This window comes from Struthio camelus, chromosome W, assembly GCF_040807025.1.
Source record: "Struthio camelus isolate bStrCam1 chromosome W, bStrCam1.hap1, whole genome shotgun sequence".
Taxonomy (NCBI): domain Eukaryota; kingdom Metazoa; phylum Chordata; class Aves; order Struthioniformes; family Struthionidae; genus Struthio; species Struthio camelus.
The window spans coordinates 66,014,737-66,040,265 of record NC_090981.1 but is presented as its reverse complement, the minus strand read 5'-3'; the positions used below and the strand labels follow the sequence as shown (position 1 = coordinate 66,040,265).

The 25,529-nt window shown below is 51.7% G+C and overlaps 1 protein-coding gene across 5 annotated transcripts in view; it reads left to right on the top strand.

The window, feature by feature from the left end:
* Window positions 1-1,560: 1,560 nt before the first annotated feature.
* Window positions 1,561-25,529, top strand: part of LOC138064197 (zinc finger and BTB domain-containing protein 7C-like) — a 194,018-nt gene continuing 170,049 nt past the window's right edge. Inside the window, exons 1-4 of one of the 5 annotated variants that reach the window (XR_011137487.1) lie at window positions 1,561-1,687; window positions 2,174-2,329; window positions 2,428-3,307; window positions 4,089-6,320. The gene's annotated coding sequence lies outside the window, so the exon portion shown is untranslated. Of the gene's footprint in view, window positions 1,688-2,173; window positions 2,330-2,427; window positions 6,321-19,124; window positions 19,152-25,529 lie in introns of those variants that run through there. The other 4 variants (XR_011137486.1, XR_011137485.1, XM_068925802.1 and 1 more) reach the window with 4 other exon arrangements.

The window sequence follows — 25,529 nt, the reverse complement described above, 5'->3', positions numbered from 1 at the left end:
TCTTGATGAAGGTTTATGCCGTGAAACAGAAATGCTGGAAAATAGCATGTAAATATCCTGGAAATGTCCTAAATGTACATGTGAAGGACACCCCTCCCCACTGCCGAAGTAACTGGTATTGAGGGTGAAGATTGTCTCCAAAGCTTAGAGTTTAAGCTGAGTATGTTCTTCCATGACTCCACATGCACGCTGGGACCCGGTGGGAAAGGATGGGGAGGGAGGAAACTGATGACAGGGTAGGCTATCAGATGAAATTAAACCAGATTGTGATTTTGGCCAGGTTTGATGTTAAAAAAACCCTCCCCCTTCCCCACAAGAGCAACAGCCCCCAAAATAAAACCATCAGACGGGTCCTGTCAGGACCTCTACAGCTCTTCCTTTGGAACAGAAACATGCAAATATTGGGACCAGCGTGATCGAACACATAAAGGAGGGTTATTACTATTCTAATTGCCCGCAGTAACTCGGGTTTATACGTGTTCTTTGCCTATCTTCTGCGAAAGTCAGGTTTCCTTCTGCCACAGCTGAGCCCTGGAGAGGCTGAGGAGCCGCTTTTGTCCGGCTGGCTTCAGGGATGACAGCAGTCAAACCTAAGAAAACCCAGGGCCGGTACCACCTTAAACATGTGATCCATGTGAAATGGGAACTGATCCTTTCAGGAAGTTTTTTCTCCCAAGAAAAACTTCAAACGGAGAAAGCAGGTATCACGCAGGGGGCAGAAGCGCGGGGGCCCCGAGAGGATCCAGAGCCGCTCGACCCCCACGAGGGTAACCCGGGCAGCGGGGGCTCCCTCTGTTGGGTTTTTTTTTTTCCCCGTTTAAGGGTTTATTTGGCTGGCACTGTCTAACGGTCTAGGACCTGCCGGCTCTCCCGATTTTCTCCGGCGGAGCAGTATCTCCGCGCTAGGCAGCTGCTCGCGGCACCGTGCCCGGACGCAGGGGAGAGCCGGCCGGCTCTTCAAAGCCGTGTCCCTCCGCCGGGCGCTTGGCCGCGGCGCGACGCCGCCCCCGGCGCTGGCGGTTCCTCACTGCCCGCTTCCCCCCCCCCCCCCCTCCCTGGGCAGGGGGCAAAGCGGCCGTTAGACGCCGCTGTAACGGCCGGCCGCCCCGCGCGCCCCTGCCTGAGGCGGCCGCCGGGCCCCGCCCCGCCGCCGGCAGCGCCCCGCCCCCTGGAGGCGGCCCGCCGCGCCCATTGGCTCCGCCGCACGCCCGTCCGCCGCGGTTTGTTTGGTCGCGTGGACCTGTCAAGCTGCCGCCGCCGCTGCCGCGCGGGGTGGGTGGGTGGGTGGGTGGTGGGGGGGGGAGGGGCGGTGTTCCCCCCCCCCTCCCCGCCCCAACGGCCAGGTCCCACGTGGCACCGCGCGGCGCCCCGACGGGGCGGGCGGCGACGGCGGCTCCCCCCCCCCCCACCTCCAACCCTTCTCCTCCCCTCCCCGCGGCGGTCCGTGACGGGGCTGCCCCGGCGCGGCGGCAGCGGCAGGGAGGGGCCGCCCCGCGGGGGTGGGGCCGCCCCGGGTTGCGGGTGGTGGTGGTAGTGAGGGGTAAGGTTGGGGGGGGGGGGCAGCCGCGCCACGCCGCGCGGAGGGGAGGGGAGGGAGCGGGCTACCGACATCCGGGCCCTTCGCACGCCGCCGTCCCACCGCCCCGAGCCGCCGGGGAGCCGCCGGGAGCCGCGCGCCGCTCCGCAGGTCAGTGCCGCCGCGGGCTCCGCGCCGCGCCACGGGCTGCCGTGAGGCGGCGGCTCCCGGCGCGCAGGTGGCTGCGGCCGCCGCCCGCCCCGACGTGCGCGGCGCTGCCGCTGCCCCGACCCCCCCCCCGCCGCCGCCCCCCGATACCCCCCGTCCCGTCCCGTCGGCGAGGGCGATGCTTCCCCTCGCGGCAGCGCTTTGCCTGCTCCCTTCCTCCGCGTGGCCGAGCACAGCGTTTGTGCCCCCCTCTTACTATTTGTCATTTTTTGACGGTAAGTTATTCCTTTCTTCCCCCCCCCCCCTTTTCTCTCCCTATCCAAAAACACCCGTCCCCCCCCCCCAACACGCCGTGCCCCCCCTCCCCTCCCCATTCCCCAGCCGGCGTGCTGAGATTTGCCCCGACTGCAAGCAGTGCTTTCGCTTCACCTGTTTGCAGCGCGCATAGACGGGCAGGGGAGGGCAAATAAAAACCATAAAATCTGCCAGGCTTGTGCTGGTGCCGGTGAGGACGGCGTCGCCGGGACGGCCCCGCCGAGGACTGGAGATCTTCGCTCGCTCTGCCTGCCCGTGGGTCGCGTCCCTCTGCCCACCCCCCCACCCCCTCGCTCCGTGCGTGGAAACGGGTTAAAACCGTCTAAAAGAGTGAGTATGAGCGAGGTGCCCTCCCTTTCTGCGCTGGCGGAGGGGTGGGAAGGGGCGGCTAGCGAAGAGCTGGCATCAAACGGCGGTCCTCCCCGCAGGACTCGCCGTTTTTATATAGCCGTACCGCCGTCCGGTCCGGCGCGGCGAGGGAACGGACCGTCACCTCCCCGGCAGCGTCCCGACAGCTCGCGGACCGGAGGCGTTCGCGCCGCGCGGAGGCAGGGACGGGACAGGAGGCGCGGACCGTGCCCCGCGGGCGAGCAGCCTGCGGGAAGCGGGCTCGCGGTCCCGCGGAGCCCGAGGAACGCGTCAGCCTCGTGGGTTTGTTTATTATTGGCGGAGAGGTTGAACTTGAGCCTTTGGAGCACACTCCGGACTCTTCCTGCAGAAGCTGAGAAATTTGGAAATCAAAGAAAAAAATGAAAATAATCTCTTTTCCTTTGAGGCTAGGCTGATTTTTGTGGTTTCGTGTAAGTGGCGGTATGAAAAAGAAAGACGGAAGAATTACAAGCTGAAGGCTCAGAGCGCAGAGCAGGAAATTTCTCACGTGAAGCTTCTCCGCTGCTGCCCAAAAAAAGCTAGGTGTTGCAGTGCCCTGGATCACAGATAACCGAGGTAGCAGAGGAGTGCTAGGTCATCCTGTCCATCTCCTGGCTAGTGGAAAAAATGGTTACACCCTCCGCTGTTGGCAAATGCCTTCTCCCTGAGATTAAGCGGCAAGCGAGGAAACCAGGGGCTAGGCTCAGACAAACGAGAGAGAAGGTGCAGATTTCTGACAGTGAGGGGTGCTGACCTTGGCAGCACAAGATATCCCTGGATCCAGCTGCTTTTCCATCATTCCCAGCTGTCACTGGATGGCTTTCTAAAGAGCCCTGCTCTCCCTGGGTGGGAGTTACGGGGCTCGAGGCGGGAGCAAGTCCGTGGCCGTGTTATGCAGAGGCAGGCTGGATGGCTGTAGCGATCACTTCTGGCTTTCAGGTCTGTTATTTGTCACCTTTATGGCTCAATTCTTTTTATATGATAATTATTGTTTTTTTTTTTTTTATTGAGACAGAACTTTCGCTGAAGTTTCTGGCAGTGTGACTTCATGTGATTGCTTATTCTAAAGTGAATGTAATGCCGAACGAGAACAGTGTAGTTAATATAGCCTGCCACAGTGCAACCTCTAACTTACGATATAGTCTTTTACTACTTGTAGATGACAGCCTGCCTGCTTTATGTCCTCCCATTTTATGTTTATGAGGAGGTGTCTGTTGCAGCAGATTGCCACCAGGAATGAGCCCATTTCTTTTTCTCATCTTTTTTCACCCTCTCAGGGGTCCTGTTCGGTACCTGCTGAAGCACTGCCCGACTCCCCATGCCTCCGGCAGGGAACGGTGTGTGCGAGGCCAGTTTGGCTTTTGGGGAGAGGCAGCGCTTTGGTGTGGATGCGGGCCAGATCCTGCTCCACGCTCTGGGGGTGGGGTGAGGAGGGCTGAACCCAAGGTTTGGACCGGGAATGGGGGGTCCCAGCCGGTGCTGGAGGAGATGTGCTTCTGGTGCTTGAGAAAGCAGGTCTCTGTCTGCGGCAAATTTGCCCCCGTGGGGTGAGGAGGAGCTTTTCTGCAGCGCAGGGAGGTGAGGGGTTGGATGGGGAAGGGAAGGGGCTGCTCAGCCCCGCTGCAGCCCCCTCTTCCCTCCAAACCCGGAGGCTGAGCAGAACCCACTGATCTCTCCTGGGCAGAGGTGAGTAGTCCTGGGCACTGGTATCTCCCTGCAGAAAGCTCTGCTTACTGTGGTCTCCCTGAAATCATTATGGAGCCAGTGAATCCTGCCTGCCTTTGGCAAAGGCTTGTCTTCAGACCTCCGTGTGCGATGAGGGACCGGGAGGAGGAATAAGTCCTTTGCACTGGGAGCCTGCTGGAAGCTAAACTGGGACTGCGAGGGGTGCGCACATAGGGACATCTTGAATCTGAGCCTGCATCTGGCCAGCCCAGCACCTTTGATTGGGGCCGTCGATGGATGCTGAGGAAGGAGTTTAGGAATGGGGTAAGCATGTATGGTTTTCCCCCAAAATACTCTTCTAAAGACTGCAACAGTTTGCCTCTCAGGGCTGCCCAGTATTTGAAAGTTCTCGATGGATTTTTCTTGCACTAATTCATCCAGTTACCATCTGCGCCTGTGCAGACCTGTGAGCGGAGGCAGTTGTGGCATCTGAAACTACAGGGTCCAGGATGAGATTTACTAGCTTGTGTCTCCTCCCCTGTTTGTGTCCAGCATGGCCAAGGATCGCTGCTGTGCATGTCTTGCGCATGCTTGTATACTTTTAGGGTGGCACCTAGGGTGAGACATTGTCCATGTTGATGAGCTTCGCCCCACATCGTGAAGTCATTTACGCTCGCTCAGCGCCACGTGCGGGATCCCTCCCGGCTAAGCCCAGGTCCCGCTTCCCCTGCTGCAGCACGGAGCCTGTGCGATGCCGTACGTCTCAGCCACGTGTGCCAGCCAGCCAGGCTGGGGATAGGGGCGCAGGAGAGAGCCCAAGGTGCCTCTGCTCGCTTGCATCCCCGTCTCTTGTGTGCATGCACGCGTGCAGGCTCCGGTCACATGCCTGCTGTTTGTCTCGGAGACACAGCTGTCTCGGGGGAGCTCACACCTCGTCCTCAGCAGAGGCTGCAAACTGGGAGTGGGCAGGGAGGTTTGGTGGGCTGGTTTGGCACCGTGGACCGCTCTGCCAGCAGGAGAGGGGCCGCCTGCCCTCTTAGCAGGCTGCTTGGGGCACGGACCCTTGTGGGATGCCCGCGTGCCCTTGCAGCCCAGTGGCTTCTCCTTGCCACGGTGACCACGGAGGGCTGTTCAGGCTTGCCACGGGGAGGCGGGAGCCTGGCTGTGAGCATCCCGACAGCCCTGGGGTATGCTCTGCCCGGCTGCGGGGGAGCCCGTGGCCAGCATCCCCAGGCAGTGAGGGCGGCTTGCCACATCCCGTGCTGTTTGGAGAGGGCCTAACACCTCTGCGGCTGTCCCCGGGCTGCACAGGTGGCACGGCGAGACAGGAGGGGGAGCTCGCACTGCGCCAGCTAAATAGGACAGGGAGCTGGCTGGGACAGGGGGACAGCCTGGCCCGGGCAGCGGCCGGGAGCACCCCGCTGCCCCGAGCAAGAGGAACCTCCTTCCACTGAGTTCCCCTTCACGCCAGACCTAATCACAGGTCTTGAGAAGCAGGTTGTGTGCGTTGAATTTCCTCCAAGTACTACTGGCCGTATTGTACTATTGATTGTTAAGCTGAACTTCCTCCTGAAATCATTAAAGCTTAAAAAATTGATGGCACAATAGAGCCCATTATTAGCTACATAACTTTTCTTTCTTTCTTTCTTTCTTCTTCTTTTTTTTTTTTTAATCAACACAAAAGGGCAGAGTCTAAGCTCAGATTTGTGTTCTGTGTCTCGGCGAGGTCCGGGCAATGTGCCCTTCTCCACTGAATGGCCCCAGCTACCTGTCAGCACAGCTGTGCTGAGCTATTTGTTAGGAGAAATGGTAAAGAAAGAATCGATGTGTGCAGGGTTTTCTTTTCTTTTAATCTGAGCCTCCTGTCTTGCAGCCTGAGGATAGGTCTATTTATTTATGCTTTTATAAATAAAAATATTTGAATGGTGACGGTAATACTTTATTCCCTGTTGTGCCTGTCCCTTGGTCTAACAGCGGCTGAGTTCTTGGTGGGTATTAACTTACCATTTTAGTAACAGTCGAGTTTTCCTCAAGGAAGTCCCTCAGGGCTGGCCATTACTGTGTCATTGTATAACAGAGTAAAAGATGGATTACCTGGATAGGTCTCCTCCAGTGTGACTGCTCCAAATGACAGACTTCTGCTATTTATACCTGCTCCTGTTACAGTCACCAGCCTTTACTTTCTACAGGGTTGGGTGGGTTTACAGCTTGTAGGAAACACTTGCAGCATCTCCCAGCGTAAAGTTATCGGTAAAGGTGCCGATTTCCAGGTGGGACCATCCACAGCGTCCTGCGGCGTTGGCTCTGGTGCTCTGACAGCATGTAATGAAGTTTAGTGTTTCACTCAGAGCCCCAGCTCCTGGAATCAAGTGAATGCCTGAGAACTGCAGCTCTCCTTTCACCTATGAAGCTTTAACCTTTTCGGGTTACTCAGAAAGGCTTTAAGGTATGCTTGAGTGCATCTGGAAAGACAAGAAATAGGAGTTCAGAAAAAAAATATATATATATATTTGTGTGCATATGTGAATGGGCATAAATTAAATCATATTATTGTGAAGCCAATATTAACCTTTTTTTTTTTGAAGTGGCAGAAAATGGAAGGCATGGCTTCTGCTATATAGCTGTCTGGGGCTTGCCATAATGCGGATCCCTTAGTTACACTGTGCCAGCGTGGGAACTGAAAGTCACGTAGAGCTGACACTGCCTTGCTGCGTGGCCTTGGGCCAGTCATTTTTCTTCTCTGCTGCAGCGTCCGTATCTCTGTAGCCTGACCGAGCGTGCTCCCGGTTTTTGCTGCCAGCTTCGTGTCAATGCTGCACGGTCTTGTCCTCCTCCTGTCCAAATTCTCTGCGTGGCTCTTGCACCCTGCTATTTTCAGGGAGTTTAGTGCTGCGTCAGTCTTTGCAAACCCTCTCCCTGAAAAGCTTCCTTGCTCGAATAGGAGTAATAGACACCACCTTCTCCCCCTCCCCGCTCTGCCTCCCCCAAGGCCCCCCCAGCCAGTGTTTCAACACCACTGGAGAAGTTGACTGCAAGCAGGATTTGCTGTTCCCGCTTGCCCAGACCTGGTCTCAGACCTCACCGGCAGTACTGCCGCCGCTGTGAAACTGCCCTTCCTCCCGGTGCCGTTCCAGGGGTGAAGAGCGCTGCTAGGAAAAATGAGCTTTTAGCTAGGGCGGCCCTTGGAACGGAGCCGACCAGGAGGCTGGGCTCGGTCCGGGGGCCTGATCCTTCCTCAGAGGTTTCTCGTCCCGTCCTCGGCTTTCTCCGATGGTGGCGGCGCAGGGAGTGCGCACCGTTTCCCAGGGTTATGGCTGCAGTCTGCAGCCCGTACCGAACTACCGCTGCCGCCTTGTTAGTACCTGGCTACAAAGGCAGGTTCCTCCGAGCCGCTGAGCGCCGCGCAGGCTGGAGGGAGGCGGGGAGGGGGGCTCGCGGTGGCTTTATGCCACCTTTGTGACCTGCTGACAGTGGGCTAATTTGGCTCTCGGTGCATTTAGATCAGAAGCGGTAGATGGGAAAAGCAGATCTAATCATGCAAACCTTCCTCTTGGGGTTAGCTTCTCTCTAAGCACGGCTTGCCACTGTTTCCTGCACGACCGTTTGGAGAGAGATTTTTCGGGAGGCTCAGATTTACAGGATTGAACACAGTGAAAAATCCCCTCCAGAATGGAGACGTACATAGTGTCTGTGAAAGCTTGGCAGTCTTTTAGTGCTGAGAGCCCTGTATGCCTCCAGTTTGTCATTATTACAGAATATTGCACGCTACTGCTTAAAATTGTGGAGTCATAAAGCAAGAACAGCTCAAAGGGCTTGTATAAGCCATTTCGTCTGGAAACTTAATGGAAAGTGGGATGGGAGCATAATCAGAGATTGTCCCATGTCTCTACAGAAGGTAACTCTCCTAATAAGGTTACTGTGCTTTTAAAAACAAGAAGGAAATAAAGTGCACATGCTGGAGGTGTGGTTTTTACTCTCACATTTGTGATGCTGGTGTTTCCACGACTGCATGCTCTGATTCTGCAAAGAGGTGAGCATCTTTATTCCTTCTCAGCTCAAATGACTGGAGGTGTATTTGCGTTGCTCGGATCAGGCCCATCACTACTGCAGAAGAAAGAGGTTTTTAAAAGGAGGCTTTTTAAATTGTGAGCGTGAGACAATGGGAGCTAGGCCATTTTGGCCGTTTTTTCTCCACTGCCCTTGAATTGTGATCTGTTGATGTATAGATATATTATGGGTGAGAGCTTCATAAGCATTTAAGGGACTCAAAAGCAGAAGTCCTACTGTTTTTGAAAGCGATTTGGGGGCTCAGTTGGGCCCTTAGTGTAAGGAAGAGGAAGAACGTCCTTGGTGGTGCCTTGCTTCCGGCCTGTGCTTCCATCCCTTGCTGGAAACAAAGCTTGGTTTGCTGGTTAGAATAGATCAACCTTGAGATTGTTGCTTCCTTTTGTTAAAAAAGAAGCAGCCAACAAAGAAAGCTTTGAAATCAAAGTGAAATTGTGGGGTTTTGTGAGGGGAAACCACGAGAAACCGTTTTCGCCTAAAGTAAAAGCCTCAATGGTTGCATTTTCAACCCAAGACTGGAAGCATGGTGACAGATTGAGGTACCAAACTTCACAGAGGAGTGGAGGGTTTGAAGGTTTGCTTTCCCATCCGGAGGGAGACACTCCCAATACCTTTGGGGGCCTGGGAGATCTGCAGGTATTCACAGCTTAGAAATCAGGCTGCTAATATTAAGTATTTGAACATGGCTTGAGGACATTAATTTGAAGCTGGTAAAGGGATGTATTTTTAAGCAGTCACAAGCTCTCCTTGCGTGTGCGCCGAGATGGCTGGACCGGCGTGCCCAGTTAGCCTGTCGCCAAGCCTGGGTGGGCAAATCCCAGGTGACCATATTCTGCCTCTCGCCAGGGCTTAATCCCTTGGGGGCAGCGTGTGAAAACCTCATCTGCGTGGCTCCTGGTTCAGCATTGGCTTGTGTCCTGGGGGTTGGGGCACAACCCGAGCGACCTAGTACCTGCCTGCAAAATACCTCCAGCGGGCTACAGGAGCGCATCTCTTTTAGCTGCTGGATCTGCGTGGTTTTGGCACTGCTGCCATCGTCCTTCAGCTTCCGGCTAGAATAAGTTCAGCAGAGCGGCTCTTTGCTGGGCACAGGAGCAGTGAGCCTGACGGTGCTTTGCTTTGTGTTTGTGTGGTGCTTTTAGGAGGAAGGAGGGGCCTGAGCCGTGCTAGATCTTCCAAAATACTGCTACAGTGGGAATAAATAATAATAGTAAGGAAAACAGAGGCTAAGAATTAATACCTCCCTACGGAAAAACAAGCAGAGACCTACTAATTAGTGTAACTCAGGTGTGTTTTGTGATCCTGAGCTAATGAGTATTCATAATATATTTGAAGTCCTTGGGTATAAGATGGTGTATAGGCTGTGAAGTGTTACTGGTCTGCAAGGCACAGCCAGGAAGGAAGCAGAATTCCTTAAGGACCTGATCTGGCCTCCACTGGCATCGGTGGAAGGACTTTTCTCAGCTCGCATAGGTACTGAGATCCCGGCCAGCCCTTGAAGCCTTATCTTTTGTATGGAAAATAATGGGCAACGTTAATTTTCATGTTGCTTTTCTATGTAATAAAGAGATGAAAGACCCTGCCAAGAGAAGACCTGGAAAGCTGCAGAACGGTGGGACGCTATCACGCATAGGGCAAAAATCGATAAAACAGCCAGGCTGCTTTTGACTGCTTTGTCAGGAACCAGGCTGCAAAAACCTTTCCTAGCCAGTTGGTAATGTGTGTGCCGCACCCCACGGGAAACGGCAGGGAGCCGTGTGCTTTGGGGCCAGCAGGAGCTGCATCCCGGATTGCGCTCCAGCAGGCTGCCCATCGGAGCAGCTCGGCGTGCTCTGCAGCTATTAGCCGTGTTGCCAGGGTATTTGACTGCGTGTGAACTTTGCAACAGTCGATGGGTTTTTTGAAGTTCCAGATCCTGCAGTCGTGAATAAGTGAGAAACTGGGTTTCCTCCTGAAATGTTAGAAAGTCTGGTCGTGTAGAAACGCTTGAAAACGTGAACTCCTATCTCCCACAGGTTAAAAAAACAGCGTGAAGAAAGAGAACCTAAAAGGTACTCTTAAGGAAGTACTGACTGCCCGGCGTTGGCAGTGCTGCCTTAGCAAAACCTCGTAGCACTTCTTTCAGGGGAAAGTGCTACAGGGAGGAAAACTGAATTGCAGCGATATTTAAAGGGCTTGCTGCTGTGAGCCGCTCAGCAGTTTGCCTGCACCAGGGCTTTACAATTTCCAGAACCAGGTGCCTGCATACGTATTTAGGCATCTAAAAATATGTGGCTTCATCTTTCGGAAAGGCTGAAGGCTGAGGTGTCCGAGCTGCCGTCAGTCGGGAGTGCTCAGAACTCGGTACTTAACGAAAATCGCGCTCCTTATACTTAGGTGCTTAAGTATAGCTTTTGAAGCCCAGCTCTTGGCGCCCGTTCTGTAAACCCTTCACCTCCCTGGCTTGCCCAAAGCAACTGCGGGAGGCCCGGGAGAGCTAGGAATAGCGCTCCCATCCACGCGACGCTGTCCCAGCCGGCGATTTAACCACAGCGACACGCTTTCCTCGGCAGCAAGAACTTTCTGTTCTCTTCTCGCAGAAGTGTGAATGAGGGACGGATGACGCTCCAGAAGCTTATAGAATTTTTTGGCGACTTTCCCCAAAGTCATTATTTTGGGTACGTGGTTTGTTTGTTTATGCTTTTTGTTTTTACTCAAACACCATACATTTTTTTTTATTGTGTCTGGAAAGCTCTGAGGTTTCCTTTCCCCTCCCCTCTCCCAGATGGTTGGCTATAAAAAAAGGAGGGCTCCGCACAGGAAATATTAGAATAAAAAAGGAAATATTTCAGTTCTGTAATGAATGAAGTTTAGCCTTTCCAGGGAGGATGTGGGAGAGAGGAGAGGGGGGAAGAAAGTGGCAGGTGTGTTTAGAGGGAAGGGTGTGCCCTGCCGTGTATTTTAAGCTCTGCTGGTCCTGTGCCACTCATTTTACAGCTCTCCTGTGAAAAAGCATCCGGGTCTTAGTTTGCTCTTAATCTCATTGTGACCAGCTTTAAGAAACAACCCTCCCCATTCTTATAAATCTATTTCAGCTCATTTATTTAATTAGATCTTTGCTCTCTGTTATCATAATAGGAAGGAGATACACAGGCTTGTTTACCTAAGCCGGTTGGTCTGAAAGAAAATGAGTTTGCATTTTTTTGGAGGAGGAAGTAGCAGGCGGGTGGGGAAGCGCGGCGCTTGCCAGGCTGCTGGTTTCCTCTCGAGTGGATCCCCAGGAGCAAAAGGAGCCGCTACAAAAGAGCGGGGTTCAGAAGAAAGACTTCAAAAGGCGAGATGAAACTACCCGTTCCCCACGGCGGGGAGGAGAGCTCGGAGCCAGCACTCTGCCTCTGCTGGGGTGACGTTCCCAGGGAGCAGGACTGGACTCCGTAATGTTTTGTCGTTGCTCTCGAAAGACCCCCACGGCTGGGCCATGCAGCCCGTCCCGGTGCGAGCTGCGGGCTGAGACCTTGGCTGCTGTGTCTCGGGGCAGCTGCGGCTTGCTGTCACCCACAGCTGCGGTTGTCTCCGCGTGCGTGGTGGATGCGCGGCCCTTTGGGGACAAACATCAGGCACGGGGAGGGGAGGGGACACGGCTTGCCGGGGCCTGGGTGGGTTTAGCTCCGGTCCTCATGGTGGGTCGCATCAGCCCCCTTCTGGACGAGACGCTCACTTCGTCACAGATAAGCACGGCGCGGGTCGGCACCTTGCCAAGCCAGACCCGGGCGTACTGGAAGTCGACCCCCTGCTCCTGACTGCGTTTCAGCAGGGTTGCTTACCAGCAGCTGGGCTTGCATGCCACCTCAGGGCGCTCACAGGCTATGAGCTGACACCCTTTTATTTATTGCCTGTGTCAACGCTGCAGATGTTTTGGTGAGACAAGCATCTCAGGATGATAGGTCTGTCTGAGACTCCTTGTTCTGCGTGAGAGAGGGCCTCTGCGAGAATTGTGCGTAGCATGAGCATCTTCTGGTTGAGCGCTTAGATGGGTACTCTGGGGATCGGGGTTCTTTCGCTGTTCACTTCGCTGTGATTTTTCCTATGAGTTTGGGGAGATCGTCTGGTTCCACTGAACCTCCATTCCCTACCTGTGAAATGCAAACGGTAATTCTTCCTTTTCTCCTAGAAGCAGAAAGGTATGGTCTGGAGAGCTGGTGCTGTCTCTTGCTGCTGCTGTCAGACTGCATATTGATAGCATGGCCTCAGCCGTGGTTGGCACCTGAATGAATAACTTCAATACGCACAAATAAGAAAAAAAATAGTAGTTGCTACAGCAATGGGTTGAAGAGCTTACGTTTATGCAGGGCCATTCATCAGAAATGATACCCAAATGTTATATAAACTTTCATGTGCACATAAAATGCTGCTCCCAGCACTGAAATGTAGCTCTCCTTAGGCTTAAAGGCAGCAGCAACTGTTCGATAACAAAACTACACAACAGTGCAGGACCTGGAATAAGGAATAACTGCTTCCATTTGAAAGTGCAGGGAAAGTTTAGTTCAACAGATTTTCCTACTGGAAACTGGCTAGGACACCATTGTGAAAATCCACCCCCTCTGAGCATGGCGTGGCGATTTTATTGTCTTCCAGTGGGCAAAACCTAGCAGTTTTATGGCTTATCTGGAGGCTATTACCTTGGCCATCCAGGCACCCCCAAGAGGGACGCTGGGCGTTTTGGGTGATGAGGTGAATGGGGCACTAGAAAGGCTTACGTAACCTTGCTGGGTACTGATTTACAGAGAAGAGTGATGTCTCCCAAACTGCTCTTTCTACTTCTTGCAGATTTTGGGTCCAGTGGGGAATAGATTTACCTGCATTTAGTCTGCAATATTTACCGTAGTCCTATAGGACCTCTTGGTCTCTGTTCCTGATGAAAGGAGCATTTCCAGTGCTATTTGAAATTTCCCATTGCATCAGGTTTGAGAATATGCAGTGCGGGAGGAATGAGGGAAGGAGGAGAAAAATTTGTTTGATGTTCCATTTTTTTCAGTTCAAGCCAAAATGATCTTCTTATTTACTTACTTATTTATTGGCTTTGGCCTTCTCCCTTTCCCAGGCTTTGCCTAGGGTAAGACACTGACATTTGCATACTTGATCAAATCTGAGGGAATATCCAAATCATCATTAACAAATCTATGGACCTCAAGCTAATTGGCAGTTGAGTGCAGCAAAGACAAGCCCTTCTGTAGAACATGGAGTTCCTTGCAACAGGGACACAACCAAGAGGCCATTTGCAACTGTTAAATATAAATCCCTTTGCGGGAGGGCTAGACATGTGCTTTGTCCCATATCCCTGTCACAGAACACTCGGATTGCATACTCACCCCTTTGCTTGATTTTTTGGTTCTTTGTATGGCTGGATCTTCACTGCTTTTAGAAAACTGCGTGACTGTACTCGAGCAACACCTGGTGGGTGGTGGTGTCAAACCCAGGCAGTGTGTTCCAGTCCTGAAATGGTTGCAGTGATGCTGGGGGATCGCGTGGTCCATGAACGATGCACGGCATGCTTTGTTGCCCCACTGGAAAGGAAAACCGCAGTGTGGGTCCAAGATGTTACTGGCCTGTTGTAAGCTGGCAGAAGGCAAGTTAGGCAACCTGAGCAAATGTTAGGCATGTGGATGTTTGATGCTTGGGATTTTCTTTTCATTTTTCTTTTTCTACACTGCCTTGCTCTGTGATCAACACAAGATTAAGATGAAAAACTCAAAGTAAATATAAAAAAGGTAGGCAGGAACACCATGACCTCAAATAGATCATGAATGAGCTTGAGGTTAAAGTCCAGAAGTACCTGATTCACAAAAGTCTGCCGCTATTTGCAGTGTAAGGATTAAGTTTCCTCTCTTGGCTTCCAGAAGTCAATCACTGTGACACTGAGAAGGATGTGAGAGAAAACATTCTGGGTATTCATTGTCGCTTTTAAGCATTCTGATGGTCAATTAAATAGAGGAGAAGAGAAACATGACTGATGATAGTCACTTAAGTTGCTCAGCAGGGATTTGTAGCCAGCATTATTATTGCATTGCTGTCTGCCAGCAGTGCTACACTTGTCAGCCTTTCCTTTATAAATCGCCGTTTTCAGATGTTTGCAGCTTGATGGCAGAATTTCTTTTTGGGATGGGATTTGGTACTAGAGACCTCAGTCTTCTCTTTGATTTTTTTTTTTTTTGTTTAAAGACGCCCCTCCAAACAAGCAATTGCTTTTGCGAAGTTGTAGGGGCAAAAATACCGGAGTGATAACCCTGCTCACCTTTCCCGTGAGAACGAGCCATGGACCTCCGTCAGGGCCGCACAAGGAGAGCTTTGCAGGGACAAACGCACCAGTTAGCCGTGCCAGGGCCGGGATTCATCAAACCAGGATGTGGAAACCAAGCGAAGAGCGTGGCTGCCGCAGACCTCGCCATCATTAACAGAGCTGGGGCGCTTCCAGGGGGCAATTCACCCGGAGGGCTGGTGCCTCAGGTATCTCGGGTATGAATCTCTGTTAACCTGCCTCCGCTGACTGTGGAGGGAGCCTTGGACCATGGCTCCTTGCTCAGGTTCTTCATCGAGGTGCTCCGGCCTTGCTGGGGCTCTGCCAGACTCCTGCGTGCTTGCAGGCGTCCCTCCAAAGCAGAGCTTTCTCCCAGGCCACTTGTCTCTCCCACCCTAACACGCCGGTGGCAGCCGGAGCACCCGTCGGCCCGGGTGAGTGTGCCGACAGTTGAGGCTTTTGCCACTCGAGATAAGCGGGGCAGAGATCATGACTCCTCTTGCAAGCTAAAGACACTAGGTGTTAGAGTAGAGCTGGCCTTGCTGATAACCTGGTATTTGGCCGGTGTCCTAGATTTCTTTTGCTTAAATTCATTTTTGATATTTTTAATGACCTTTTCTTTTTTCCCCCCAAGAAGACAAACACTTCTTAGTCAGTCTATTGAAAAGTACAGAGATGAGATGTGAAACTGAAAGCAGGAAAGAAACAGTGGTTAATTAACTATCACCGTTCCAAATTCTAAGACTATAAATGAATCCTTTGATAATGTACATTATTATGATGCAGGAATAAACAGGGTTCAGGCTGTAAATTTAAAGTGACCAATCATAATGACAGGATCCCCCAAATAACGTGAGTTTGTGAACTAATTTAGTGTCAGTTTACAAATAATGTATCTTATGATTCATCTTCAAAATATCGAAAAGCAAATGTTAACTTTGTTTTTTGTGGCGTTAACTGTGCAACTTGAGGATTTCCTTTAAGCAGTTTTGTGTGTATGTATATGGAGATATTCCTGCAGTACCGCGTGTATACTCGGTTTATGCCTTTCTGCCTGTGAATAATCCAAAATGTCTGTATCTATACCCATTCTTCTCTATTTATGATTGCATTCACTCGATTTTTGCATACAATAAGATTTCCAAAAGAGAAGAAAATCTGTGTTTACTCAAGTTAGCATTTACACACGCTTAGAAATTGCGTTCCCTCTGTAGTTCTATTACATTCTGGCCTTCAGTTAGTTTCTCCTGTTCTTTGTCTTTTATTATGGATTAAGCTTGCAACGCTTAGAGTGTGCGTGTGAGTGATTTTATTCGCCTGGCTAGTCCATTGATTTCAGGACTAGAGCTTCTTCAGAGCTGTGTTTGTGGGGTTATTTTGAGCCTATTGTCTTTAGTGGGCCTTGACTCGTAAAGACAAGCCTAGCGGTCCTTGTGAAATACCTGTTCTTTTAGCTCGACAATTCTTGAGCCTACAATCCTGGCTGAAAGCAAGAGGTAGAAAAACTATAGCCACACGTCTCTGCAACATATTTAAATGTGTATTCAATTTGGGAGAAACAGAGGCTAGGAGAATGGTATGTTTAGCTTTTTCTAACTTGGAGAAGAGCTCAACTTTGAAACCTGAAAGGAAGGTTCAGGCCACCCTTGTGCTCCGTCTGGAGCTGCGGTTCCTGTGCCGGCAGAAATCGCAGGGAGCGAAGTAGGAGTTTAAACAAGGAATGCAGAATCAGCTGCTCTGTTTTTCTTTCCTTTTTTTTTTTTTTCCTCTTTTCATTTCTCTGGCTCTTTTATTAGGAACCGCACGATTGCAAGTGCCTGGTTCTGCAGTCTGCGCTGTGTGGGCAGAGCCCTGTGTCCCAGAGAGCGCTGCACTGACCTCCGTGTTACTTCCTCGTGCTGTGACCCAGCATTTACCGGAGGATGGGGGGTAAAATCAGGTCTGCAAAAGTAGAGGGCGAAACGGTATAAATAGATGCAGCTCCTGTGACTTCAGTAATACCTGCATATTTACAGAAGCTACGGATCTAGGTTTATAGGTAGTCTTCTTTGCACCAACAGTTAATTGCAGACCCAGGAGCACATCGGATCAAAGATAGGCTTGCAGTCTCTTTGCGGAGCTGAGAATCTTTCTGCAACCTGCCTTAGGTCTGGATTTACGTGTGTTCAGCTCTTGCTTTCAGAGGCAGCTCTTCTGAGGGTATGTGCTGCTCTCCAGCCCCTCTGTGGTCTCAGATGGGCTGTGCACCTAAGGGCTTTGGCTCGTGCTCACTGGGCAAACAGCAGTGGTGCTCCTGCATGTTATCCCTGCCTACGGCCCATCCTGGGGTCTCTGAAAGAGTCGGCAGAGGAGAGCGTGCCTGGCCGGCAGCCGTGCCTGCTCCTGGCCTTGTATTTTAGCAAGGAGATGTTTTAGGTTTGAGGAGAGAAGTGGCGGCGACGCAGAGGTGGGGGGCGGCTGGGAGCAGTAACTTCTGAAGCTTTTGCAGCCGCTTTACCCAGGGAGAGTCTCAAAGCCACCAGTCTCTTTTCTCAATCCATACTCTGAAAGTTGAGTCCATTTGAAAGCTGAGCTCTGAAAAATTGTGTCGCAGGTGCAGGGCGGAGGCATCCACTGAATCAGCATCAACCAGTTGCTTCTTTACAAAAATACGTGTGACGTTTTGCTAGTAACGGAATTAAAAAGCCCCAGGCCAAAGCGCTGCCACCCCTGGCTGCGGACAACGCTTGGAGGAAGCGGGTGGTGTTATCTCGGAGCTGGTGGTGTTGGGCTCCTCCAGCCGCACCACCGGCACTCAACATAACATTACTTATCTAATCCCGCCTGCTTCCACTGGGTGTTTGCTGCAGAGCTAGGAAAAACCTGATGCAATATTTGTACTTGTGTCCCTCCTCCTGCGTCCGAGCTGAACCGCGGGATCGCTCGGCTGCGGGGAGGAAGAAAGGAAGGAGGGCACTTTTGATTTTGAAAACGGTAGCGAGGGGGCCCCCGTGGAGGACGGCACCGTGACAGCTGTTAATCCTGCCTTCCTTCCCGAGCGCTGCCTGATGGGCAGCCGCGGCCGAGCGGAGCCAAACTGTGGGCTGGTTTGGGGGCTTCACCGGGGAGCTGGGCGCCGGGGGCCGCTTCTCGGAGTCGGAGCTCAAGGGCAGAAGAAGAGGCTAAAAAAATATATAAATCAGCTGGGGGGGGGGGGGGGGGAAGAAAGAAGGGCAGAGGAGGAAATTAAAACAACCTTCCAGTCTAGAGCTAGTTTCCTCTCTTACGTTTTTTGGCAAGACTTGGCGCAGCCTTCGAGGGGAAATCGGCTGTAACTTTCCATTGCGGCTGCCCGTTGCGCTGCCCGGGGGTGCCAGATAAAAGGGGACGAGGTGCGGGCGGCAGGGTGGGGGAGCGCGGCGGCGACGACGGCCCCTTGGGGACCTAACGCTCCCGTTAACCCTGCGCTGCCCGCCGGCCCGAGCCCGGGGGAAGTCCTCGTGCTCATCCCGCCTCTTCGAGCGCCCCGAGCAGCCGGGGAGGCGGCGCGTTCGCCTTCGCAGGTCGTCGCCGGCCCGGGCGGCGCGCGGCTCGGCGTTACCGCCTCCCTCCGTCGCCTCCGCGGGCCCGTTTGGGGCGGAGGAGCGGGCCGCGGCTCCCCAGCCGCGGGCCCCGGGCGCGCGGGGGTTAATCGCCGTCCAGATACGAGCCTCCTCTCACCCACCTCGCGCGGGGTCTCTGGCGCCTCTGTTATTTTGGCCCCGGTCCCTATTGTCTCTCGCCTTTGCCTCCCCGTTGCTTGGCAACCCCCGGGCTGTTAATGGGACTTAGTCATTCCCCGTTACTCTTCCTCCCCCTCCTCCCCGCGCTCTTCCTCAGAGAAGGAGAAATGGCCCTCGCCAGGCTCCCGCTCCCACGCGGTGCAGCCCCAGCCCTGCCCGGCCCCGCTGCTCCGCCGGCCCTCGGCCGCCGCGGCCCGCCCGCGCGGTATGGCCGGGCCGCGTTTCCCCTCTGGGAGCCGGCGGCATCTCGCAGCCCGCGGGTGTCCCGAGAGCGGGCCGCGCTCCCGGGGCGAGCCGGCTGCTAGCGCCTCCCCGGGCTTCTTTCTCCGTGATAAACTCCAGAGCTCTGCAGCAAATATAGGCTCTGCTGGGACAGGGATCACAGCGCTGGCTCGCAGGCGGCTTTCCAGGGGAGTAGCGTAACTCTGAAGAATAGTGGCTTCTTGCCCTTGGGTCCCGCGGCCCTGCGAAGGGGCCCGGGAAGGGGAAGGCATACGGTGGAGTCGAACCTCGCCTCCTGGCTCCCACCGCAGCTCGCGCTCCTCACGCCCGCAGGCCGCGCGGCAGTTTCGCCCCGGCCAACGGCGCGCCGCGGTCTGACGCCCTGAGTCCCTGAAGCACGCCTGGTCCTACGGCTGGGGCTTCAAAGGAGGATGCTTGGGAGGCTTTCTTTGTTCTCTCTTCCCTGTGTGGAGTTTGCTTTCTGTCGGGAGGCGAAAACGCTGCTCGAAAGAGCGTGCTGCCTCTGAGTCAAAGGGGATGGCTCGTCTTTTCGCCGGCTGTCTCGGCGCTCAAAGCATGCGTGCTATCAAGTAATAAAGGCATTTCTACTGTGTCTTTCAGCTGACTACTCCAAACTTCCTCTAGCCAGCCTGCTGAAATACTTACCTAGGGACATGATGAATTTCCGTCACGTTTAATTCAGGATTGGATGTCTTCCTGAGAAACGTTCTTTAGCTCCGTTGCAAACGCGTGGGCTTAGTGGAGCCAATGGTATTCTGCTCTTCTTTGGGTTGAGGTAAGATTCGATCATCTTGGAGGTCCTTTAATAGATAAAATCCTGTGAATTTATTAAAAGCTCTCTGGGATCGGCAAATGTTTTTAGCCCTTATTACTGATTGAAATTTGTCCATGGAGGAGTTGGAGAGTGAGCTGAGGTTAGCAGCAGAACTTGGAAGCGGTTCTTCAGTTGAACCATTTATCAAACCATGAGATCGCTCCATGATGAGGCTTGAATTTAGAAACTGCATGCCTGCAAAAAATGAGTCTACTTGTCCAATTGCATACTAATTCATGGTAATTATACATGTAAATTAGGTACATCATTTTACATTCATTTCACGCAGGCACTTATGCACAGCGTTTCCTGCAGAATGCTCAGGCTATTTCATATCATGAGTAGGGACGTGCTGGTGGTCCCAGAGGCAGTAAAGGTCAAGGGTGTGACATGCACAACCATGAAAGTGGATCCATTTTTTGCACTATCTTCACAGCTATCTGCTTTCCTTCCCCTGGAAAACTGCTTAAATGGTTGATGATTTGGGAGGGAGAACAAATATTCATGAGAGGTATCTTTGAAACTGTTCATATTGCTCCTCGTTGTTTAGGAAGTGCTGCTTATTTTCTACTTTATATCAAAAAATGAAGGGTGGACTAATGACTAAAGGGGCTTTTTTTGTTGTTTAGAAAGTACTTAGACTTTTTAATCTCTGGTGAGTGTGTCATGAGCTGGAATCTACATAGATCTCTGCCTACTTCATTCTAGCCTGCTTTGCCTGTCTGAAGAAGTAGCATTGTATGCAACTTGCTTCTTGTGCTATCCAGAATACCGTTATTGCTTCACGCTCCAGAGCTTGATCTCAGATGTAAATCTTAATTCTCTGTTTTGACTTTCAGTTCATTGCATCCTGAAGCTTTTGCCTTTACAAGCGGCAGGGCTGTCCTAATGATCTTGAAAAATGTTTCCTAATCTCTGTCTGCATCTGTCTACTGAATATATGTGTATTGATGGTATGCAACAAAGATGTTTTGACGTGCATTTGACTAGCATGCCCGTGGTACTGTGCAGTTGGTAACATCAGTGTGGTCTTCTGTAGGTAATCATCTCAAACAAATAGCTTTAGCTGCATCACACCACCATATATTAGGAATATGTTACAGTTTGTTTTAGAAGTGTTTTAAGATTGTTTTTACATATATTACAGGTTTACCTTCCACTTGGAAATCCAGGTTCCTCAGTAGTATTTTTAGAGTGCATCTATGGGGGCCTCAGAAGTAATGGGGAAGTGATTCATTTTCACCTCCTTTAAAAATAGCAGGAGGGTTTTATGTATTACAGTTGTGGGTGTGATTTTTTAGAGTTATCTCTGTTGAAGCCTGGTATTCCTGCACAAATAGATAGACCATTAGATAAGAGGTGATCCAAGTTTTCCATAGCTACAAATCACCCGTGTTACCTTCATATGTTGCCATAATTTGTGCTTTAAAAGTATAAGTCACGTAAAGCTTAATATTGCCTCTCTTGTATTTCAGACTTCTATAGTTTTGCAAGACCAAATTGCATATTTGAGAGATGAAGGACTTATCTTCCCTAGTGGTCTATTATTTTCCTTAACAAAGCTGCTAATTGTTTTGAAGTGTCTCACTGAGTTGTGAGTGTTTGGATAACTCTGGAGGGAAACAAATTGGTGGACAAAGTGCAGGTGATGTGTCTGTGGGATGTGAAAAATGCACAAAATCACTGATTTTTCTTATACACTGGAGACCGCTGCTGGACACAACTGCTGCATATGGAGAACATATTTATCGACAGGTAGCACAACGCCTTGGAGGAAACCAGAGCTGCTGCCTGACGGGCTGGCCCTTTTTCTTTTCACTGCGTGTCACGCCTTATCTTATGCTCCATCGTAAGCTCCTGGGAGCAGAGACATCTTTATGCTCCGTAGTCGTTCAGCAACCACCGTGGTGGGTATAAAGCAAAATGTGTGGTGCGCACCCCCAAAATATTTGCAGTCAGCTTTACTTCTCTTTATCTTTTGCTTTTAGGCATTGATAGCTATTTTTATTAGCACGAGAGGCTTGTTTTATGTGTTTCCAAATATGCAAAATTTCACGCGCTCTGAAGCAGCTCTCTCCACGCAGCCATTTGATACTTCCCCAGGGTTCTCCCTGCGCTTTCTTCTTGAGTGAGGTGCAGGCCCCCAGGGACCGAGGTGCCTAGGGTGGCCGGGGTGATTAATGTGTGTCTGGTGACTCAGATGTCTAAGGAGACCCAGCTGACTAAGATGACCCAGAGGGCTAAATCTTCCTCCTTGCTATGTCATGAGAAACGGCTGAGCAGTAGGAGTCTCTGCTGCCTGCCCCAGGCACGGTGGGTTGGCTGGCCAGCTACACGTATAGGTTATCAGTAAGAATTCATTAGTAACATAAAGGAAGTGGCGTATCTGCATGAAGCAGCTTTGCTCGGGTGGATTTGGATCCCAGTGGCTCGGTTATGGTAGGTGGCTTTGCTGTGTGGTTCAGGCTCATGGCGATGGTGATGGTGAGGGTGAGCAGCAGGGAGGGGTGCTGCCAGGGAGGGTGGCTGGACGGGCTAAGGGCACGATTGGGCCCCACGGAGGGGGAACCACCTCCGAATTGGTGGTGCTGCTAGGTCCCCCAGTGCCTTTGCTTCTGGTTCCAGTTCCAGCTGGTGGTGATTGGGGCATTGACGCAATTGCAAATTATCCCTGTGAAAACAGGTGCAATCAAAAGAAAAAAAAAAAAACACACCATTTCTCTCGTCCAATTCACGGCCCAACCTCTGCACAAAGCCCATAGTCTTTCAGTTTATGCTGCCGGTATTAAACTCGGAATGCAGGTAGAGATGTAACTTTATTTTTCACCATCTTGATAATGAAAATTAAGAACTACTGTTTGGAAAGGTAAAGGTTGGAGCTTGGGGTGTTAGCAGGTGCCTGGAGAAGCCTGGGCTCAGTTACTTGCTCTCCCGCAGGCTTCCTGCATGACTGGGGCAGCTCACTCAGGCATAGCTTTACTGTAGTTATCACAGCTCATGCAGATGTAGCCAAATTAGCTGGAGCCCTGTTAACAGGGAGCCACCGCTGTGTGAGCCAGCCACGCGTAGCCGTGCGTTTACCCGGTTTCCTGGATGGGTTTGCGAGCTGGTGCCTAGCTCCAGAGGACTGCAGAACGCATTTCTCCCAGGATGTGAGCTGGTGCGTTCCCTGGCAGCTTTGGTGTACGAACGGGAGCATCAGTGCGTTGTAAACCTGGGGATCCGCTGCCCAAAGGTGGGAATGTGATGCCAGTCAGCAGAACCGAAGAGGTGCATTGGTCCTGTGCTGCCTCACAGGGTGCTGAGAAATAAATGCCTTAAAGAGGGGAAAGCTCTGATGTGCTAAAGTAGGAAAAGTGTTACTTAGAAGTGTCAGCTGCGGTTGATAATGTCTTGATTTTGTTTGCAGCTTCTAGCTTTGAGAGCCTCAGCCAGGTCAGGAATGGGGAGAGGCTGTACTTCTTTGAAAGTGGGCTTTATTTGAGCAGGTGGGAGCCAGCAGTGTCCACTCAGAGGCAGAGGGAGAGCACACCATATACTGTTTGAAGCCAGCTAAGGATGGGATGCAGTGGCTTCCCTATCCGGAGCTCAGCAGTGCCCTGGCCTCGCCCGTCAGGTAGGAACCGAGGAGCGTGCCTCACAGCAATTCTCACACAGCAAGGGTCTGATAAAGCCATCTCAGATTTGAGTTCAGAAGTGCACCAGATAGGCACAGTGGGTCTTGTGTTTTCAAAAGTTTGCTCTCTAGAAAGCTTTCCGCTGCAGGTCTGGGTGCTGTGTCTAACTAGTGATGCACCTGCTGCAGCTCGGGAGCTCTGGGCAAGGAAAGCTGTTAAAGGGAAATCTCTGCAGAGTGAAGTTGCATTGCTGCAGAGGCCTGGACCTCTTGATCAGGTGTTTTTATTTCTGTGGCCGTAATGAATTGGGTAATAGGGAAGCTTTGATGAAGGCCAGTGCTAACCCTTCCCTGTGCAGGGTGTAGTTTCCAATGAGAAAAAGAGATCTAAGAAAGCATAGTCTTGTGCAAAGTAGGGAAATGGAGATCAGTGCTGTCCTCCAGTAATATTAGGTCTGGGCAGCTTTGCTCAGTTCCAGGAGGTCCCACTTGTGGGAGTAGCAACAAAAATATCCTGAATGTGCCCTGTGTCTCCAGGCAAAACTCGATGTTTGCAGGCAGCTCCCTTTGCAGCCTGGCACCTTTTTTCCACCATATGCTTGGAGTACCTAGATGGGGGCTGGACCAAGCCTTGAATGTGTTGGCAGCTAAATTTAAACAGGAGACTTTGAATCCCAGTGTGATGAGTAGAGAACCCGAGAGTGCTCTCTTGTTTAGCCAAAACCTCCTCACACTGTTCAGGCTAATCATCTTCGTTATCCCTCCAAATCGTCTGTTAGTACTGAAGAACGTTAGTTGAGATTGCTTCCCTGTCTAATATGGCTGTATTAAAATTTGCTAGCAAGTTGACTTTAAATTGTCAGTGACGATAAGCTTTTTGTTTGTTAGACTTTCTGAAACTTCAGCATGCTGACTCAAACAGAAAAGGCAGCTTTCTTGCTTAATATAAATGGGAGGAAACCCCCCAAAGCAGGGGGAACCACCGTGCGATGCTGGTAGCAAAGTCCTGTACGCGTGCATCAGCACTACTGTCGGTGCCCATAACGCCCACCTTCTAAGGGGAGCAAGTGGTAGTTTCCATATTGATCTTTCAAAAGATACCTGTCTTAAAAATGCAGCTAGAGGAGACGGTTTCCTTTCTATGTAAGTCATCTTAAAGTTGGAATGGATCTGGCCCACAATATTCCATGCTCTGCTTTCTGCAATCCCACATCCATCTTTGTTTAATCTTATTTGAGCCTGTTTGAATTGCCCTAGTGATGCAGCAGAAGATGCTCAGAATTTGTGTCTATGAACACTTGTTTAGTTTGTGTTCCTGTGGGCTTTTGTTTTTAATAACACATACCATCCTGCAGAAACAGAGGTTGCAGTTCATTTCAGGGTGGGCTTCTTACCTTAATTTATAAGAAAATGACATTTGTGCTTTGCTTCTCTTTATGAGATTGTTTTCATAACGCCTGAAGGGAGGAGACTACAGAGAGGAGAGTGAGAGGTGGCCCAAACATGGAGAGAGCTTTAGCTGTGGAATAAGGAGTGATTTTTTTTTTTTTTTTTTTTGAGGAGGAAGTGATGGGTGAGATTCAGAAACAATAGGAAAGAGATATGGAAAGAATGTGTGGTACTGAGGGAGGAGTTTGAAAGAATGGTTGAGCACTTGGGAGTACATGAACAACACCTGCAGGGGAAATACCTGACCTAGGCATGGCTGGAGGAAGACCATTAGCTGTAGCGAGGAAGTGGGTGAACTTGTGGGCAGATGGTGAGGTAGTGAACCATCCGTGCTGACAGGTGCTGGAGAAGCCCAGCAGCATGGGGATGATAAGGCAATGGAGAGGTCACCGAGATGGGGTGGGAATCGGGAGAGGATGTGCCTCTGTGGAGTGTGGGAGCAAGAGAGAGGGAAGTGACAGACTTTGTGGCCAGCTGCACTCAAGGCAAAGGCACCAAGGAGAGCCCCCTGCCCCAGGGGCGGGTGAAAACGATTTTGGTAGCAGAAGCAAGAGAGGAACCAGAGTTCAGACAAGTAGGTTTTGAAATGCCTGGGGGCAAGGGAAGATGAGGGAGAGGGACAAAGGGACGTTTGCACTTGCAAGGCTTGAGAAGACAGGCAAAGTGGGTAGAGCAGAGACAGATACCAGCTGAAAGATGAAGGGGGAGGTGCAAAGCACAAGGAGTTCAGCCCAAGCAGCCGCACGTGGACAGCGAGGAAATCTCAGAGTCGCAGAGGGTGCACTTGGAGCCGGGAGTTTGGAGGGAGAGGCAGGCTCAGCAGGAAAGATGATCTCATGCAGCCCTGTTCCTGAACAAGGTGGGCGAGGGCTTCTCTGGGGCAGGATGTGGTGGTGTGGCCTCGCTGAGGGGACGTAATCTGAAAGCACGAAGCCTCTGTGTGCCCCAAGGAGCTGCGTTGCATTGCTGGGCTGGCAGGCCCGCAAGGGCAGGAGAAGTGACCACCCATAGGCAGCTGGGCAGTGACCGGGGGTGTATGAGGTGCTGAGGCCCTTGCTCAGACCTCCTTGCAAATCTTGCTGCTGATCCGGAAGCCCAGGTTGGAGCTGCTTCCGTGCCTCCTGCTGCGTTTTGCTAGTGTGTTTGAGAAATCACGTTTTTGACCTCTTCTTTGGAATTACAACAGTCAAATGCTTTTTAAACTTTTTGACAGCACAGCTGGGGTTCTCCCATAATGACAGCATTTCAGAAGTTTCAGGGGGGTTGGGGAAAGC